This window comes from Desmodus rotundus, chromosome 7, assembly GCF_022682495.2.
Source record: "Desmodus rotundus isolate HL8 chromosome 7, HLdesRot8A.1, whole genome shotgun sequence".
NCBI lineage: Eukaryota > Metazoa > Chordata > Mammalia > Chiroptera > Phyllostomidae > Desmodus > Desmodus rotundus.
Window position 1 is genome coordinate 19,037,476 of NC_071393.1, and position 18,596 is coordinate 19,056,071.

The 18,596-nt window shown below is 51.4% G+C and overlaps 1 protein-coding gene across 1 annotated transcript in view; it reads right to left on the reverse strand.

Moving 5' to 3' along the window:
- KIAA1671 (KIAA1671 ortholog) overlaps nt 1–18,596 on the reverse strand; it is a 168,334-nt gene that overhangs the window by 122,529 nt on the left and 27,209 nt on the right. The window contains exon 2 of the mRNA XM_053929169.2: nt 10–159. The gene's annotated coding sequence lies outside the window, so the exon portion shown is untranslated. The remainder of the gene's footprint in view (nt 1–9; nt 160–18,596) is intronic.

An 18,596-nucleotide genomic window follows, 5' to 3' on the forward strand; every position in this document is an offset into this window, starting at 1 on the left:
CCCACTCACCCGAGCTGGCAGGCCCTGGCTGGGGATGCGTGACTGCCAGAGGAAGCAGACGGTGTCACATCTCATCACGAATGGAGCTGTCCCCACACTCCCATGGCAGCAGCCGGAGGGGGAGGGAAGCTCGTCCCTGCAGGCTCAGTTTCGGCAGGTCTGGGGAGACACGGGATGGCAGCCTCAGCCCCGCGTCCCAGCGGTATGTGCACGGACGGTGCCAAGGCGCCAGAGCTCCAATGGCGTCCACTGGCATCTCCTGCAGCCTGGCCGACTCACGTTCCTTTCGGCTTTCCAGCATTGCAGGCTGACAGACACAGGTGCCCAGAGAGTGTGGGGCCACAGCAGGGGCTCCGTAAACATCTCCCCCATTCCTCTGTTTCATGTTTCCCAGGCACCTACTATGTGCACAGAGACGAACGAGAAATGCCCCCTGCATTTGGGGACCTCCCCGTCTCATGTGAGAAGCACACACACACACACACACACACAATCACAACACCGGGCAGTAAACACCGTGGCTCACAAAGGGGTGCGTGGGGGCCCAGGGCTAGGAGGGCGCACTGCCCAGAACTGGGAGTGGCAGTCCCAGAAGGCTCGCTCGGCTCAGAGGAGGTGACTCCTGAGCACTCAAGGGGCTGGCTCTCCTGCTCGGCGGTGCTTGTACATGGCATCTCTTGGAGGCTCTTGGATGCCTCCCCAGGGCCTTTGCACACGCTGTGCCCACTCTCTGAGATGCCTCTCTTGCTCAGATACAGGCCCACCCCTGAGTCACAGCCCAGACCACTGCACCCCTCCAGCCTAGTGCAGTCTTCCTCTTCCCTGTCTGCGGAGTCCCACAGATACCTTGCAGGCCCCCTCACAGCTACAGTTACATTTAATAGAGCATGATGCTTCACACCCATCTGTCCCACTCCACGGAAGTCCCCAGAGGGCCCCCGAGTCCCAGTAGTCAGCATAGGGGCCTGGCCTGTAACAGCACCACGGACGTAACCACTGAGCGAATGCACACATGAAAGAAGAAATAGTCTCCTGGCCCCGCTCCCCACCCTTCTAAGATGCCGAATAAGTACAGATGTCAGGCATCTCGGGACACACAACACTCCGGGACATCAGGTGAGTTTCTCGGGCTCTGGCACACCTCAGGATGGCCACCGGTCACGTGCTACAGGATGTCAGGACCGGAGAGCTGTGCAGAGTCCAGCTGGACGCTCGGCTGCCACAGCAGGAGGCCCCACCGGTCTCACTGGGCCGTGAGGAGGAGCCCCAGGGTCTGGGACAGGCCACTGTCAGACGCCTGCAGTGACCAGGTTAACCCCACGCTGGGACCCCAGCTCATCCGCCCAGATGTGGAACGGCTGCTTCTCTGGACGGCTTTTTCTGGGAAGGGAGTCGCCACGAGCGAGTGCTGCCGACCCAGGGTCAGGGGTACCCAAACGTCACCCCACTCTGGGCTCCCCGAAGCTGTCCCAGTAGCCGCACAGCAGGGAAGGGAAAGGGAAAGATGAGAGAAAACAGCCTCCTGGTCCGCACCCCTCACAACCAGAGAGGTGTCTCTGTTATCTGTGATCTGCTTAACACTTTCGGGCTTCCTCTCGAGTTCCCATTTAAAATGCCTGGTACGTAAATATGGTTGTACGAACAAATCCGTGAATTAATTAATAAGGTAACGAACGAAGGGGGGAAAGTTTTTAAACCACCAGAATGAATGAATAAATAATATTTTGAAGGTGTTCCCAAACCTAGGGAAACTCAGAATTCTCAGGTCTTCACTAAACCTGTTGTAAAATACAAAGACACTTATTGAAGTAGATGCTTTAAACCCTCCTTTCAACGCATCACATATGTTCTGCTTAATTTAAGAGATGGTAGTCTCTTCCAAAACATTTCGGAAGCCCACACAGCAGCAAGTGCTACGCATTCCTGGAGTGGGCCTCGCTTGCTCTTTTTAAATTTTTTTTGATTGATTTTAGAGAAAGAGAGAAGGGGGGTGGGGGGGGGAGAGAGAGAGAAAGAGAGAGGGAGACATCGATTTATCATTCCATTTATTGATGCATTCATTGGAATGCCTGTCTGTCTGTCTCTCACACGCACGCACATACTGGATTCCTGTATGTGCCCTGACTGGGGATTGAACCCGCAACCTTGGTGTATCGGGATGATGCTCTAACCAACTGAGCTACCCAGCCAGGTCCTTGCCTGCTCTAATTAAATTAAAATTTTATTAGTGCTATGGCTAAAGCCAGGTAAACAAGAGCTCCCTGGAGAAAGTGGGGACACCAAGTATGAGCCACCTCCTTGTAATCATCATGGATGTCGCCCTGGGGGACAGAAGGGCAGCAAGGCTGCCCTGGGATGTCAGGAGGCTGCAGGAGTCCAGGAGACAGGCGTGTCAGTCCGACCTCAAGCACCTCAAGCAAGGGATGGCAAGGGGTACGTCTCTACTTTTTGCTAAACTTGCCAGGTCCACAGCCTTGATTTTCCTGAATTGATTTGCAAAATTTAAAATTCCATTTCCTCCAATTTCATGCAGAGAAAAAGCCCCATTTTTCCTGGGAACTGTTTCCTGGGAACTGAGTCACCAAGACCAACAGTTGCTGAAATTAGGCACCATCCAAAAGCACTCATCTGTCCATCCCTTGGAACTTCCTCCACACATGGGTGCTGGGGGTGCAGCACGGAGCTCAAGGTCTCCCAGGAAGTCCGAGAGAACTGCACAGGGCCAGAGAAGCGCTTCTGTTCAGAACCAAACAGCGCGGCAGCTTTTCGCTCAGATTCAGAGGCGTTGATTCATTCTAACAGCTGTTGCCAATTCTTCATGCTTACAGCCTTAAATCCGATCTGGGAGCTCACCAGTCATTCACTCAGCCATCTCTGGGTGCCGTTTCCTGGGAATGCCACCATCTGCTGAGGGGTGCGAGCCAGTCCTGACACCTTCCGGCACCTTCCGGAATGCGACCTGGGCTCCCAAGCCTGATAATCTGTGCACTGCACTGGGCAAAGGGCCACGGGTGTGCCCGTGTCCTCCCAGAAGAGCCGGGCTGCAGGAAATGTGTGTGGCTGGTCCACCCACAGGCCCCAGATGGAAAGCATCTCATGTCACTGGAATGCAGGCATCCTCTTCTCCATCCCCACGGCTGCATCCTTAGCTCATTTATCCATTCATCCCAAAATGCAATTACTGAGCACCCACTATGTACCAGGCTCTGGGCCAGGTGCTGGGGACAGGGCCTGTTCCTGTGGAGCTGGCGGTCAAGAAGAGGGGAACGGACAATGAACATCAATAAGTAAGATGTTTAGATGAATAAGCAGTAGAATGTTAGACGAGGGACGATGAAGGAGAGAGTGGCAGGAAAAAGTTCCCTGAGAAGGGACATTTAAAACCCACCTCCTAGCTGACATTCCTGTCTCTGCTGAGCCTCCTGCTATCTATTCTCTAGCGGCAGCCAGAGTGATTCCCTGCTGTGCGAACACTACCACCTCGCTCCCCTGCGCAAGCCCCACAGACTTCTGGATACAGATCAAGTGCCTTCCCTGAGGCCCGGCAGGATCTGGCTCCTCTTCATTCCACCAGCTTCAGTCTAATGATCGACATCTCCCTATCCGTCTGTCTGTCTGTCTCTCACATGCACTCACATACTTATAATGAACCCCAGACAGGTCACAAGACATGCTGTGCTTTGCTTCACCTTCAAGCCTCTATACTGCAATTCGCTACTACCTGGCTGATCTCTAGCCATCCCTCGGTTCTCAGCTCCAAGCTGCCACCTCCTCCAGGAAGTCCTCTCTGATGCCCCACATGGGTTCAGGTGCCTCCTGGGTGCCCTGGTATCTTACTCCCAGTGCTTCTCTCTAGCTCAGCACTGATAGTGTACCTGGTAACTGCCTCTATTTCCTCCACTAGACTGGGGAGCCCCTGGCCAGGAGGCACCTGGGTATGGTTCACAGTTGTATTCCCAGGATCTGACCACCATACCGGCCATAAAGCCAGTGCGCAAAAAAGTACTTGAAGAGAGAGCTTCCCCGAGAGAAGAAAATGACAGTATCCAATGCAGGCACGGGTGTGGAGAAACCGAAATGCTCATCGGCTCCCAGGGCCAACGGGAGTTACAGGAGCAATTTGGCGATGTTCACTTTCCACTAATACTTTTTTGAAACTCCATCGAGAGGCAGGCATGACACCAAGTGACTCCGTGCTCTTTTGCCTTCTCCCGTTTAATACTCTCAGCAACCTTGTGCTTCTCAAATTACCACCGTGCTACAGATGAGAAAACGCGGTTCACAACACGAGCCAGGTCCCACGCTAGTGAAGGCAGAGCTAGGCTCCAGCACCCCGACAAAAGTCAGTTGTTTTTCCCCAGCAGATCCCACCCCCCCAAAAAAACCACACATCGCTTTTTGACTCGGCAATCCCACTTCTAAAACCTTATCCCACAGAAGGCATCTGAAGGCAGAGAGAGCCACGTACCCAAAGGTACCCACTGCGGTGTCATCTGCCCAAGTGCACAATAACACAGCCTTGGGGTGATAACCCTCATCTGTAAAAGCCCAGGACTCCTGAGATGTCACAGAAGTTGCAGTATTGGCAGACAGACAGACCTCCGGTTCCCAGTCTGCCCAGAACGTCACAGGTGACAAAAAATCCCGTCACCACACACATATCCTCACTTTGGGGTCAGGAATGATGGTCACCACAGGCTGTAAGAGCAAAAACTTAGCAGCGACCCATACCCTGCGGAAGAGGAGACAGTGTCTCAGCTTTCACGTGTAAGTGGATTATCCTGCAGCCCTGGGAGGGAAGGGCTGGGAGGGGGGTCCCTGCAATCCCGAGGAGAGCGCTTTGGATAACCCGACTGGGTGGGGGTGACAGACGGGATATCTGTCCTAGTCAAGGCTGTGACAATAGCTAAGATTGTTTACAGTCAAGGTCAGGAAGAGAAAGAGACAAATGAAAAAAAAAAGAAGTGTCGGGGACCAGGGGTGCAAGGGCTGGTAAATTTTTTAATTCTTTTTAATTTCATTTCCATTAATGATGTTTGTGCAAATAGATTCCTTTTTCGGCCCCCACCAGAGGTCTCCCTCTGCACTGTGTTCTCCGCATCAGTTCAAACTGAAGAGCTTCTACGGCTCTCTCCTGCCCGTTCTCAGAACTTCCAAAAGCGAAGAATCAAAATTACTATTATTTATTAAGCACTGTGCCAACGAGTGATTTATAAGGATTACCCACTTAACAATCCCATGCAGAGGGTCCTGTTATGACCCCTCTGAAGCTGGATGAGGAAACTGAAGCTGGAGGCATGCAGTGACCTGCCCCTGACCCCTGACCCTGACCATGGGAGGTGGGAGTCACGCTGTTCCCCCCTTCCCTCCCTGTCAGATTTCTTCCAAACTTCACATGGGCTTAACTATACAACACATGCTTCTAGGATGTTCGCAGGCAAAGGAAACTTCACTCTCGATAGGGTGGCTATCACAAAAAAAAACCCAAAACAGAACACAGCAAGTGTTGGCGAGGATGTGGAGAAGTTGGAACCCGTGAGCACCACGGGTGGGAATGTAAATGGTGTGGCCACTGTGGAAAACAGATGGCGGCTCCTCAAAAAATTAAACACAGAACTACCAGGTGATGCAGCAACCCCGCTCCTAGATTCGGAGCCAAAGAACTGCAAGCAGGGACTCACACAGAGACCTGCGCAGGCCACGTTCAAAGCAACATCAGTCACAGCGGCCAACGGGCAGAAACAGCGCAAACGCCTACTGAGCGATGGACGAACGGGCGAACAAAGGAGGTTTACCCACCCACACGACGGAACGCCATTCCGCCTTGGAAAGGCAGGCAAGTATGACCTGTGCTTCACGGGTGAGCGCTGAAGACACCATGCTGACTACAATCAGCCAGACACAAAAAGACCAATGCCGTTTGGTTCCACTCACAGGAAGTACCTGGAGTAGCCAAGTCCAGAGACAGAAAGTAGAACGGTGGTGGCCAGCAGCTGGGGGGTGGGACTCAGTGTGTGGTGGGGACGGAGTTTCAGTCGGAGATGACAGAAGGGGGAAGTAGGGGTTCTGGAGGGGGGAAGCAAAGGAGACCTGGCTCCTGATCACAGTGGGTGACACAATCTAGTGGGGGTGGAGGAAATTAAACACCATAAAATAGGGAGGGGGTGGTAAGCAGGACTAAAAAAGCCCAAAGGAGGAGGAGTCAGGGATGCCCTCCTGGAGGAGGTGACATATCAACTAAGACTGGCAGGGGTCAGCCACGCGAAGGAGGAGGTTGGTGCCACTATAGGAAAAACGTGTGCAAAGGCCTAAGGTGTGGGAGAAATACAGTGTGAGCCCATTCACTCGCCCTCGCTGGGGCCAGGTAGGGCTAACTTGGTGAAAAGCACAAGAGGTACGTACAGCCTTCTACAAACCATGCTCCTTTCACCCAAGTCAGAGTCCCACTGAGAGCACAGAACCTGGTCCGAGCTCCAGAGCCGCACGGTTCGAGTCAAGGTGACCACGCATCCCTGTTCACCTGCGACAGGCCGCTCTCACTCCCGAAAGTGTCCAGATTTGGACGATAAATTATTCCACCATCCTCCTTTTTTCTTGAATTGTGGTAGGAATCACATAACATAAAATTCGTCTTTCCAACCATTTCGAAGCATATGACACAGTGTCATGTAGTAAAGTCACAGTACTGTGCAACCATCACCAGCACCCAGCTCCAAAACACTGTTGTCCGCCCCCCCCACCCCCCCCACCCCCGGGAGGAAACCCGGTACCCAGGAGGCAGCTCTCCTCATCCCCTAACCTAACCCTCCCCAGCCTGCGGCAACCACTAATCTGCTTTCTGCCTCTGTGGATTTGCCCCTCTGGGCATTTAATAAAGACGGATTCACGCAGGATGTCTCTCACCCTAGTTTTGTCTCAGTTCCTCCACGAACCTGCAGTGGGAGCCTGCGTGAGCCCCTCCCGTGCTCCAGGCCTCGCTCTCCCCACTGGTGAAAGAAGAGGTTGAACAAGGGGTCGCTGAATTCCCTGTGATCTTAGAGACTCCGTGATTCTGACCTGGCCAGACTCACTGGGTCTGCGTCAGCCACCTCTCTCCACACTTGGCACATCCCATGGGGCCCTGCTTTCTGGATGCTGAGACACATGGTCTAAATCTCCCGGTCCCCCACGATTCCTTCTAAACAACTGGTGCTCAGTGAAGGATTAGGGGGGACTACACAAAATTCTTACGCCCCTGTTGACAGAAGAGCGAGGGCTAAGTGTCCTACTGAGTGTGCCCGATCTCTCTAAGAACTGCCTTAATTAGCATAGGCTTGGTTTCTGTGTAAGGACAAATTTACACTCACAAAAGGGTTCTGAGGTTCATTAAACGGGTTTGGGGAACTCTGGGTCCAAGAGTGGTAAACTCCTGTCCTTCCCGCAAGACTCTTCAGAGCCTTTAATGTGCTGACTGCGTTTTAGACACTCCCGAGTCTCGTCCAAACCGCTCCCGCCCCGCCCCCACCCTTGTGTACCGCAACTGCCCGTCCAGAGGAAGAATGTTACAACTTATCTTTGCGCCTCTACTTAAACATCCGCCTTTTCAATCTTCCTGGGCCTGTTCCTTCCTGCTATTGGTGCTATTCCTGAACTGGCTAAAGCACTCACTGAAACCATGAATCAAGCTGCATTTTTTGGTTGGTTGGTTGGTTGGTTTGTACCTAGACCAGGGATGGGCAAACGGTAGTCCCCAGGCCACTGAGTCATCCAGCTCAGTGCCCGTTTTTGTAAATAAAGTTTTATTGCAACACAGCCGTTTATTTACATATATGATCTATAGCTTCTTCCGAGGTATCAAGCCAGAGTTGAGGAGCTGGCACAGAAGCAGTTTAGTGCAGAAAGCCTAAAATAATTTGCTATCCAGCCTGTTACAAAAAGAGTTTGGGGACACCTGCTTTAGACTGTGGAAAACTTAATCCCCTGAGAAACTGGACTCGGCCAGGGAGGAGGCAGTCCCCTCTTGAAAACATCCAAAGCTCCTAGACTCTTCTGGCTGTGACCCACCCCGCCACCAGACCTATTCAGGCGCCCCACACGGTAACTACAGAAAATGTAAAAAAGCAGCTGAGCAAAAATGTTCTTCATAACCCCAAATCTAGCATTCTGATGTACATCAACATGCGCATTTCCAGTGTAAATGGGAACTTTTTGGACAAAGGAAAAATGAATCAGACCATGCATGCTATTTAGGGACTTGCTTGTTTATGTTGTTTGATTTTCATAGTGTCACAACCGCCTTCCCATCCACAGCTGCACAACCGACACGGCCGTTTCTAAAGCTTTCACACATTCCGATACACGGAGAGCCCCTCATTGGCTAACCCACCCCCAACCACCGGATCCTTAGGTCGTGTCCAATCACGGACCATTCTACTCATCCAATGATCGCCCACATGCAATTGCATTCCCGGGAAAATTTTTGCCGAGAAGGGGGCTGGCTAGTGAAAAGGGAGTAGAGCATTTTTAGAGCTTTGGATAGATGCAGAAAGGACCTTCACACCTAAGGGAAACGCTCCCCTTGCTTACTTAATTCAAAGCTTCAGGGGTCAGGGTTCCCAGCCTTTCCCACGAGGCAGACCCAATGAAGATGTGTGAGGAGCCATAAACGGGGCTCCTGGCTGGCTACAACCTCTCTGGGAACTTCACTGGCTCTGGTTTATGATACAGTCATCGTAAGGTTCGCCAGGGCAATTAGAACAGCTCACAGAGAGAGGATGGAGCCCAGAGGCCATGTCCGGCCTGGCCTGGACCAGAGGGCAGGAAGGAAGACCCAGCCCCGGGACGGAGGTTCACAGCAGAGGAAATTCAACCTCAAAGCTCAATTCAGCACCCCTCACAGCACAATGCTAGACTCAGAAAATGGGATCACACACGCTTCCTCTTCAGGGAGGCCGAGGAGTGTCTATTGCATTTCAGGGGGAAAAAAATCACTCCCTCCAAGTACAAGTAGATTTCTGAAGGAATGCGCTTATTTTGGCCTAAGAGCTGCGTTACATGAAAAAGCTCAAACCCTGGGAAGGTCTGATCTTGACACTCCCCGGCTTTAACACAAACGGCACAAATGGCTCCCACCGCCCATTGCTCTGGGCAAGGTCAAGGCCCCCCAAAGCAAGGAACCTGGTCTATACTGCAGTCACTGCCTACACTCCCAGATTCCTGAATGGGTCCCATGACTTGAGTGTCTCTTCCACTCAAAAGCCCTTTTACCCACAGCACAATGTCCATTTGCCCAAAGCCCACCCAGCCTTTCGGAACACTTTTAAGGGACACCTTTTCCAGGAAGCCTACCCTGATTTCCCAGCCAAAGGGACTTCCAACCTTCCTTGGCAAGTGACCTGATTCTAACACCTTGTATCAGAGATAAGCCTGGGGTTCTCTCCCTTGCAAGGTTTACAGCTCCCCTCCCCAGCCAGCCCAGGGCCTAGACCCTTCATTCAGGGTTCCCTTTGCTAGAACCTACTCAATGCCCGGCAGATGGAAGGAGAACAGGACGGTGCCGGGTTCCCCAGAGGTGGAAGGCAGTGCCTGGGAAACACGAGATGGTTTTAGGGAGCACTGAGGACGCTCTGATGCCCAGGCACAGCGTTACGCTTCTGTGAATGACATTCTGAGAAAGCTCCTTCCTGCCCGATTCCCGCGGGAGCCTTCTCGTGAAGTCCTGGAGTCGATCTCTGCTCGGGGACCACGTTAGCACCCACATCTCCGTCACCTGCTACTCCCCGGACTGGGGAAAGAGCAAGCAATCCCAAGCTCAGACCATCCGTTGCAGCAGATTTTAAAACAGAATTTTATTTTCATTGCATTTAATGTTACTGTGATTTTGTATTTAAGGCAAGTGACACTGGCTTTCGACTTACAATAGAGATTTTCATAAAGGTTGTTTTAAAATTTTATTTAACTCTTGAAAAAGTGAAAAGTTTAAAAATAAAACAATGGGACAGGGTTTTGGAAATCACCAGTAAAGTGGAGTCAAACACTGCAGATGCATGTTCTCCAGCAGCTCCCCTTCTTAAAGCTAACAAGCCAGAGACAAGCTTCCTTAGCCTCCTTTGCAGCTATGTGGTCCAGTGCTGACCAAAGAAACATAAAGAAAAATGGCTAGAAGACTTCTAGGGAGGCTTTTGCTAGCTGGTAAAACCAGCAGATGCAACTTGTAGTGTTCCCTCTCCTCCTTCCTACCTGGAACAAAGATGTGATGCCTGGAGCCAAGGCAACCATTTTGGGACCATGAGGTAACAAGGGCTATTTTAAGGGTAGTGGCATGGAAAAGATATTTGATGACATAGCTGAGCCACTGTGCTAACTCTGAACCACTCTCCAGCTCTCTGATGAAGGAATTTGGGAGAGACAGTGATTTAGGGGAATCGCCCTCACCTATGCTCAAAGTGCACCCATTTCACAGCCAGGAAGAGGGAAAGGAAGCACAACTGGCTAAGTGGGTACTGTTCACAAGGCTGCCTGAGATCCACTACCAGCCTGTCATCTAGACAAGCCTTGATGAAAATGGGGGGGGGGGGGAGTGCCAAAGAATGTAAACACCAAACAGCACCGCCCAACCAGGGTACACGAAAAACCTAGAGAGTGGTCGAGACTGAACCCATGTCCCAGTCTCCGGTCCATCCCTGGCCGATGCACAGCACCCACCCCACCCCTACCAGCCATTCCCGTTTGCACACTGTCCGTGGCAATGAACCTGCAGCCGCGCTGACATGTCCTCTCCTGGTTTTCCCAGGAGAATAACTGTGCCTCCCACGCCCTTTAGGCAACGAGTTCCTCCTGGACCAGCTTCCAGCGCCCCATAAACCTGTCAGGGCCTGGCGCAGCCAGCCTCAGGGCACAACAGACAGGCCCCACTCCTGGCACAGAACCCAGGCCTCGGCTGAAGGTGTATTCCTGGCCCCACCACCAGAAAGAGACCCCAGCAAGCTGTTCCAAGTTTATTCAATTGCTTTGTCCTCCAACCTAGTAAGTGCTGGGCCCTGGGAAAGCCTGGCAATAGTAATTACCACCATCAAATCACTAATTGAGCACTGATTTTGTGCCAAACAGCACATTAAATGGATTTCCCTATTTAATCCATCCTCTGAGGTGGGCTGTAGGATTAGACCCACTTGATGCATGGAGATAAGGCCTGGGGAGAGTCAGTAATTTGCCCAGGGGGTAGAGCCAGGACTTGAACTCAGGTGGTCACCCGATCCTTCCCACACTATTAATCCCGGCAGCATCAACAGTTGCTGCGTTATTATTACTTGTTGCCCATGGGCTGGGCACTGGGCCAAGGGCTCTACATTTAATTACTTTAATTAAGTCAATTTAATTTAATTCATTGAGATTAATTTCTTTTCAACAAATTAAAAATTTATTTTAATCCATTCCACAAATGACCTTCTGGGGTTGATAATATTATTATCCCCATTTTAGGGGCAGGTAAACTGAGGTTTCAAAAGGCAAAGATGAGGCCAATCACTTAGTCAGTTAGCTGACCCGGGATTCCACTCAAGCTGTCCCCAGAGTGCAGGGGCTCTGCCATCTCCTCATTCACCCCGCCCACCTGGCACAGGGACGGCCCAGCCCGGCTCCAAGCAAATTTCCAGGCAAGTTTTGGGGTAGAGCCTGCTGGTTGCTACAGCACAGTCTGGGGAAGCAGACCTGGCCGCAGATGGTAACCGCAGCAGTGAGGTGACACTGAGACCCCCAGGAGAAACAGCTTGCTGTAGGCAGAATAATGCCCCCCAAAGAGGCCCGGGTCCTCACCCCCAAAACCTGGAATCTGTTACCCTACCAACAAAAGGCGTTTACAGGTGTGAGTGAGGGAAGGCTCTGAGAGATTATCCTGGATTATCCTCAGGCCCCATTGTCACCAAAGGGTGCTTACAAGAGGGTCAGAGAGAGAAAACGAGATGAGGCTGCAGAGACCAGAGTGACGGTGGGCCACAGCCCAGGGATGCGGCAGCCTCCAGAAGCTGGAAAGGGCTGGGAAGTGGGTTCTTCCCTGGTGCCCTCAGGGGGAACACACCCCTGACACCCACATCAGACTTCTGACCTCCAGAACTATAAGGGAAGAAACCTGTCATTGACGCACTAAACTGTGGTGATTCGTTACAGCAGCAATAGGAAAATCATACAGAGCTCAACCTAGACAGGGAGGGAGGAAGGGGAGGGCTTCCTGGAGGAGGCAACATGGCACTGAATGGCTGCCTGACTAACCTCAAAGTTCAGGCCTCCATGGAGTTCTTTGGGTGGGTCCCCCCGGGGCCACCAGAGGCCTTCACCACCCATTCCCTCTTGGTTAGGCCTCTCACAGCATCAAATCCTGAGATACCTACTGGCCTTGCATTTTCCATGTAGTTACCAAAATTTAAATGTCAACTAATTAAAATTAAGTAACAATTTAAATTCAGAGCCTCAGTCCTTACTAGCCCCATTTTAAGGAATCAACAGGCTTGTGAGGCTAGGTAACTTACTAGACAGCGCAGAAAAGTTCTACCAGACAACAGGGTACCATCCCGATACACATATATAAACTGAGGCTCGGAGAGACAAAGTCACATGGGCAGTAAGGGGCAAGTGCCACTCGATCCCCTGATCTCTTAACCTCATTCTCAGCTTTCCCAACACAGGGCGCATCAGCCGCAGGGCTGGCTGCCACGCCCCCAGGCCGAACCTGATTTAACGGAACCACAGATTACTCACCCCTTACAAGGAGTCATGACCTGTAGCATCGCGGAGAACAGTTTATTTTGACCTCTCTGTCCCTCTGCCTTAAACACAGGTGGGTAGAGGAGAGGCTTTGGGTAATGAAAGGCTCCGCGTAATGGAGGCCCCCGAAACGAAGCCACTCGTTCAGGGCCCAGAGCACTGTGGTTCAGACGGACGGGTGCCACCTGTCTGAGGGGTCAGCCCTTGCCCCCCCGCCCCCAAGTCCATTGTCATTATCAGCTAGAACACAGGACACTGACAAAACCTCTGCCTACAGGGCCAGAATGTGCAATGGGGCACCAGGGTTCAATTTCCGAGGTGACCTGCATCACTTATAAGGAATTCCCTTGGGATTCACCAAGTACTATATAAAGAGTACAATCAAATTTTTACACTTTTAATTAACAGCAGTTAAAGAGTTTCAAGGGGAAAATACAGTTAAAAATAAGTTTTAAATTCCTTTGGGGGGGCGGGGGAATGGGTGGGTGGGGGACGGAGATGGGAGGGAGACTTCTCACTGTCCACACTTTAGTAACTTTCCATTCTGAATCTTGGGAATGTGTTACCTAGCCACATGAATAAGAGTTAAATTTTAAAGCATGGAGGTGCAATATGGACCATTAAGATCCCATTCCTCATTTTACACAGATGATGTGGATGGGTATATAAAGATGAACATATGGGTACTTAGGGAAAGTATCAGAAGAATATATAGGAAATGTCCAGAGAGGTTAACTCTTAGGAGGGGAAGATGAGACTACAGGTGATTTTAATCTTTCTGCTTAGTCACAATTTAAAACTTTTTTACGGTGATAATAATAACAAAGTATTTTATTTTTTATTGCAACAAAGTAGCTTCTATTTATTGAACATGCATCCTGCCTTGTGTGAAACACTTCTCAGGCAAAACCTCCTTTCTCCCTGCAGCCTCTGAGGGCAGGGAACATTTTACTCCCATTCTCTGATGAGGAAACTGGAGCTCAGAGACACTGACATCACAAAGCCCACCCTCTCAACTCCTCTGCTGGGCTGCCTTCTGATAAAACAGATGTGTTTGTAATAAAGAAAAGCTTTTAAAATGCTAAGTGGAAGCACAAAGTGGAACAGACTGAATTTCCACATAGAAACCACATGTCAGCATGTTCAAGCCTTTCTGGAGGAGGACGATGCAGGCGCCCCCAGCACTCAGCCCTACGTGGTCAAAGCTGCTTGCTGAGGGGGCCTGTGACTCCTGGCCCCTGTGTGGCAGGTCAGAGCCCGCAGGGCAGCCCTCCTCCAAACACTGCCTGAGGGACCTGGCGCAGCATTCCCCCAACTCTCCGAGGTGGGCGATTGGCACCGTCCTTGTTACGTGTTACCGCACCTTCAGCACCTTGCCTTGCACGTCTCACCTCCACACTTGCCCAGCGGTGTTTCCCGGGGTCACACCACCCCCAAAGAACCACCCATGCTCCTGGGGGAGCCCAACTGAACGCGCCTGGGAGCTCAGCATCCCCACCCCTGCCCGGTGGTCACCAGTGGGGGGAGCAGCCCCCCTCCCTCAGCTCCCACTGACAGCCAGATCTCCAAGCATTCCCCAGGTGTTGGGGGAAAACCTCCCAGTGATTTTCTTCCCGGATCATTAAACCATGGCACCTCCATGACAAGTGCTGACTCCAGAAAAGAAATGACCCTGCTGGGTTTCAGGGCCACACACTGGGAAAGGGGAGATCCCAGGCGCACGTGTGTCGGCGAGAAGAAGGTTTCCCAGCGCAGAGGTGGGATGCAAGCCAGTCGGAATTATGACTAGAACTTGGGGTCCCTGATTCATGATGGACTTTTTTATGTAAGACGTATGTACATACATGATGTGCACTGTATGTACTTAGTAAATATTTGATACATCTACATGTATTGTGTACTCTATATAATTCATGTACCATAATGCTTACTACCATATGTTTACAACATGTGCTTATTTGTATGACACAGATGCAGCACATACGTGTCGACAGGAAATCAAGAGTGTTATTGCCCACGGGCTCCATGAGCTCGAGCTCTCCCAGGTACGGGGCTCCTGTGTTAGCTGCCAACACCACCGCACCCCAGGCACCATCTGAAAACGACCAGCGACCAGCAGCTCACACCTGCCCAGCTCAGCAGAAAGGCCAGACCAGCCTGGCGAGTCCGTCCGGTCCGAGGACTCACGGGTTAGCATTTTTTAAGATAGAAAGTGCCCTACGGGAGAGAACCAAGATGGCGGCATAGGTAGACACACTGCGCCTCCTCGCACAACCAGAACTGACAGAGAATCGAACAGCAAGGGGGACCAACACCAAGGAAATAGAAAATAAACATTCATCCAGACTGGTAGGAGGGGCGGAGACAGGCACCGGGGTGGAGAGGACTCGCGTGGCTGTGGCGGGACTGAGACTGGCGGAGTGTGGGACAAATGGCGCAGGCAGTCTGAGCACTAGCAGACCCTGCGGCCCCACATTGGCACAGATAAACCGAGAGGGCCGGACTCAGAGTGGCGGAGAACAGGGCAGGCTGAGCAGGGGGTAGCACCCTGCAACCCCACATTCGAACAGAGATAAACCGGGCGAACTGTGGGGAGCGAAGCAGACCGCGCAATCCAGGGCTCCAGCTCGGGGAAATAAAGCCTCAAACCTCTGATTGAAAACGCCCGTGGGGGTTGGGGCGGCAGCAGGAGAGACTCCCAGCCTCACAGGAGAGGTTGTTGGAGACACCCACAGGGGCCTAGAGTGTGCACAGGCCCACTTACTCGGGAACCAGCACCAGAGTGGCCCAGTTTGATTGTGGGTAGCGGAGTAAAAGATTGAAAGCCGGAGGAGAGTGAGGCGGGCGCCATTGCTCCCACTCGGCCCCGCCCCCACGTACAGCGTCACAGCACAGCGACCAGCGTTACCCCACCCGGTGAACACCTAAGGCTCCGCCCCTTAAAGTAACAGACGCGCCAAGACAGACAAACAAAAAAAAAATGGCCCAAATGACAGAACACTTCAAAGCTCCTGAAAAAATACAACTAAGCGACGAAGAGATAGCCAACCTATCGGATGCACAGTTCAAAGCACTGGTTATCAATATGCTCACAGACTTGGTTGAATCTATTCGAAAAACAGATGAAAAAATGAAGCCTATGCTAAGAGAAACAAAGGAAAATGTACAGGGAACCAATAGTGATGAGAAGGAAACTGGGACTCAAATCAATGGTATGGACCAGAAGGAAGAAAGGAACATCCAACCAGAAAAGAATGAAGAAACAAGAACTTGGAAAAATGAGGAGAGGCTTAGGAACCTCCCAGACGCCTTGAAACATTCCAACATCCGAATTATAGGGGTGCCAGAAGGAGAAGAGGAAGAACAAAAAATTGAAAACTTAATTGAACAAATAATGAAGGAGAACTTCCCTAATCTGGCAAAGGAAATAGACTTCTGGGAAGTCCAGGAAGCTCAGAGAGTCCCAAAGAAGCTGGACCCAAGGAGGAACACACCAAGGCACATCATCATTACATTACCCAAGATTAAACGCAAGGACCTACATCCAAGATTACTGTATCCAGCAAAGCTATCACTTAGAATGGAAGGGAAGATAAAGTGCTTCTCAGATAAGGTCAAGTTAAAGAAGCTCATCATCACCAAGCCCTTATTATATGAAATGTTAAAGGGAGTTACCTAAGAAAAAGAAGATCAAAAATAGGAACAGTAAAAATGACAGCAAACCCACAGTTATTAACGACCACACATAAAACAAAAACGAGAGCAAACTAGGCAAACAACTAGAACATGAGGGTTGCCAATAGGGGAGTGGGAGGGGGAGAGGGGGGGAAAGGTACAGAGAATAAGTAGCATAGATGATAGGTGGAAAATAGACAGGGGGAGGGTAAAAATAGTGTAGGAAATGTAGAAGCCAAAGAACTTATAAGTATGACCTATTGACATGAACTATAGGGGGGGAATGTGGGAGGGAGGGGGGTGGGCAGGATGGAGTGGAGTGGGGGGGGAAATGGGACAACTGTAATAGCATAATCAATAAATATATTAAAAAATAAAATTTAAAAAAAAAAGAAAAAATACAATAAAAAATGAACTATTAAAAATTAAATCCACCAAAAAAAAAAAAAAAAAAGTGCCCTACGGATGCGACCCGCATCCAATCCTATTCAATCTGCCTCTCCCATCTCTCTCCACCTCCCCCCACCCCCCCTTCTCTGCAACCTCTCTCCGCCAGGCCAGACCAGCCCCCTCTAGCCGGGAGGACTGCACCCGCCTCCTTCCTGGCCTCCCCCACGCTGGAGCGAGCAGGTGTGACCTTTCCAAAAGGCCAGTCGGAACACTACACAAAAACCCGTCGGTGAGGTAAAGCAACAAAGCTTCTAGAAGAAAACATGGGATAAACTGATCTTAAATAAAATCAAGCAAAACTCGCGTTCATCAGAAGACAGCATTAAGAGAATGAAAAGGCAAGACATGGACTGGGATGAAACACTGCATACAAATTGTGCAACATGTGGTACATATGGGTATTATATTTACAGATATAATCTGTGACACTATAAAACAGTTTTATGTGCGCACATACATGTGTACATATGTACACACACACACAGGTCGCCAAGGGCTCTCTGTTCAAAATATATAAAAACTCTACACCAGTAAGAAAAAGACCATCTCGCTGTTTTTTGTTTGTTTTTAACACCAAAAGACTTGAATAGGCACTTTGCGCACACTCGGAAACAAATCCCCAAATGCTCGACCCGCACGTGACCAGACGCTCACCTTCACTGGTCATCAGGAACACGCGGGCCCAGATAGGGCCCCACGTCTGCTGTAGCGGCCAAAGTGACAGGCTCGGGCATGGGCCAGTGCCCGCAGGGGTGCGGAACCGGTTTTCAATGGGCGCGAACCCCTCATAAAGCTGCTTGCAGACACTTCTGGAGCGGGCTGACCCCTAAGCCCTGACCCAGCAGCTCCTGAGCATTTAGCCGCCAGGCACGAGCGCTCGGGTCGGCAACACACGCGTGCGCGAACGTTCGCCACAGCTTCGTGCAGGCAGAACAGCAAAACCCGGGCCTGGCCTGCGCGTCAGCAGTCAGCCGGGCACGCTGTGGCGCGTTCCCGTGGTGGAGTACGAGATAGCGGCGGAAAAACCAGACCGCCGGGGCACACTCAAGCGTGGCTAAGCATCTCAGGCACTAGGCGAGTCCCGCGAAACTCGTCTTCCGGGAAGCTCAGGAAATAGGCAAGGCTGTCTAGGGGGACAGGAGGTAGACTAGGTCAGTCTGGGGATCGCAGACCAGGAGACGTATGAGGAAGCTTTCTGGGGGCCTGGGAATGTTCTGTAGCCTGATGTGGGGGGGTGGTTACATGCTCTGTACATATGCAAACACGGGATGTTTACACTTAAGGTTTGTGTGCTTTCCTATATGCAAGTTACGCCTACAAAAACCTAAAATTTCTGAGGGCCTCGAGGTGTTTATGAAACAAGGCCACCCCCCTCGCGGAGCCCCGCAGGATCTGCCCACCCCAGGGCCTCCGGCCAAACCCGCCCCACCCCCTCCCTCCCGGCTCCACCTACCCTACCCCGGAGCTGCCGGTTTGCTTCCACCGGAAGGGGGGCCGGAGCTGTAGGAATTCCGCTCTTGGATGGGAAAGGCCTGTAGGAAATGGCCAGGCACCTTCTCTTGTTTTCTGAGAGTGCCCGCGCCCCCACGTGAGTGCAGAGAGGGCCCCACAGAGACGTCCTGTCCAATCATTGTGCTGGGAAATGCCACCTGAGCAGACAGGGGTCAGTTCCCCGTGAGTCATCGCAAGCCCCTCCCCTGAAGACAACTTACCCGGCCAGGGTACAGAAAACA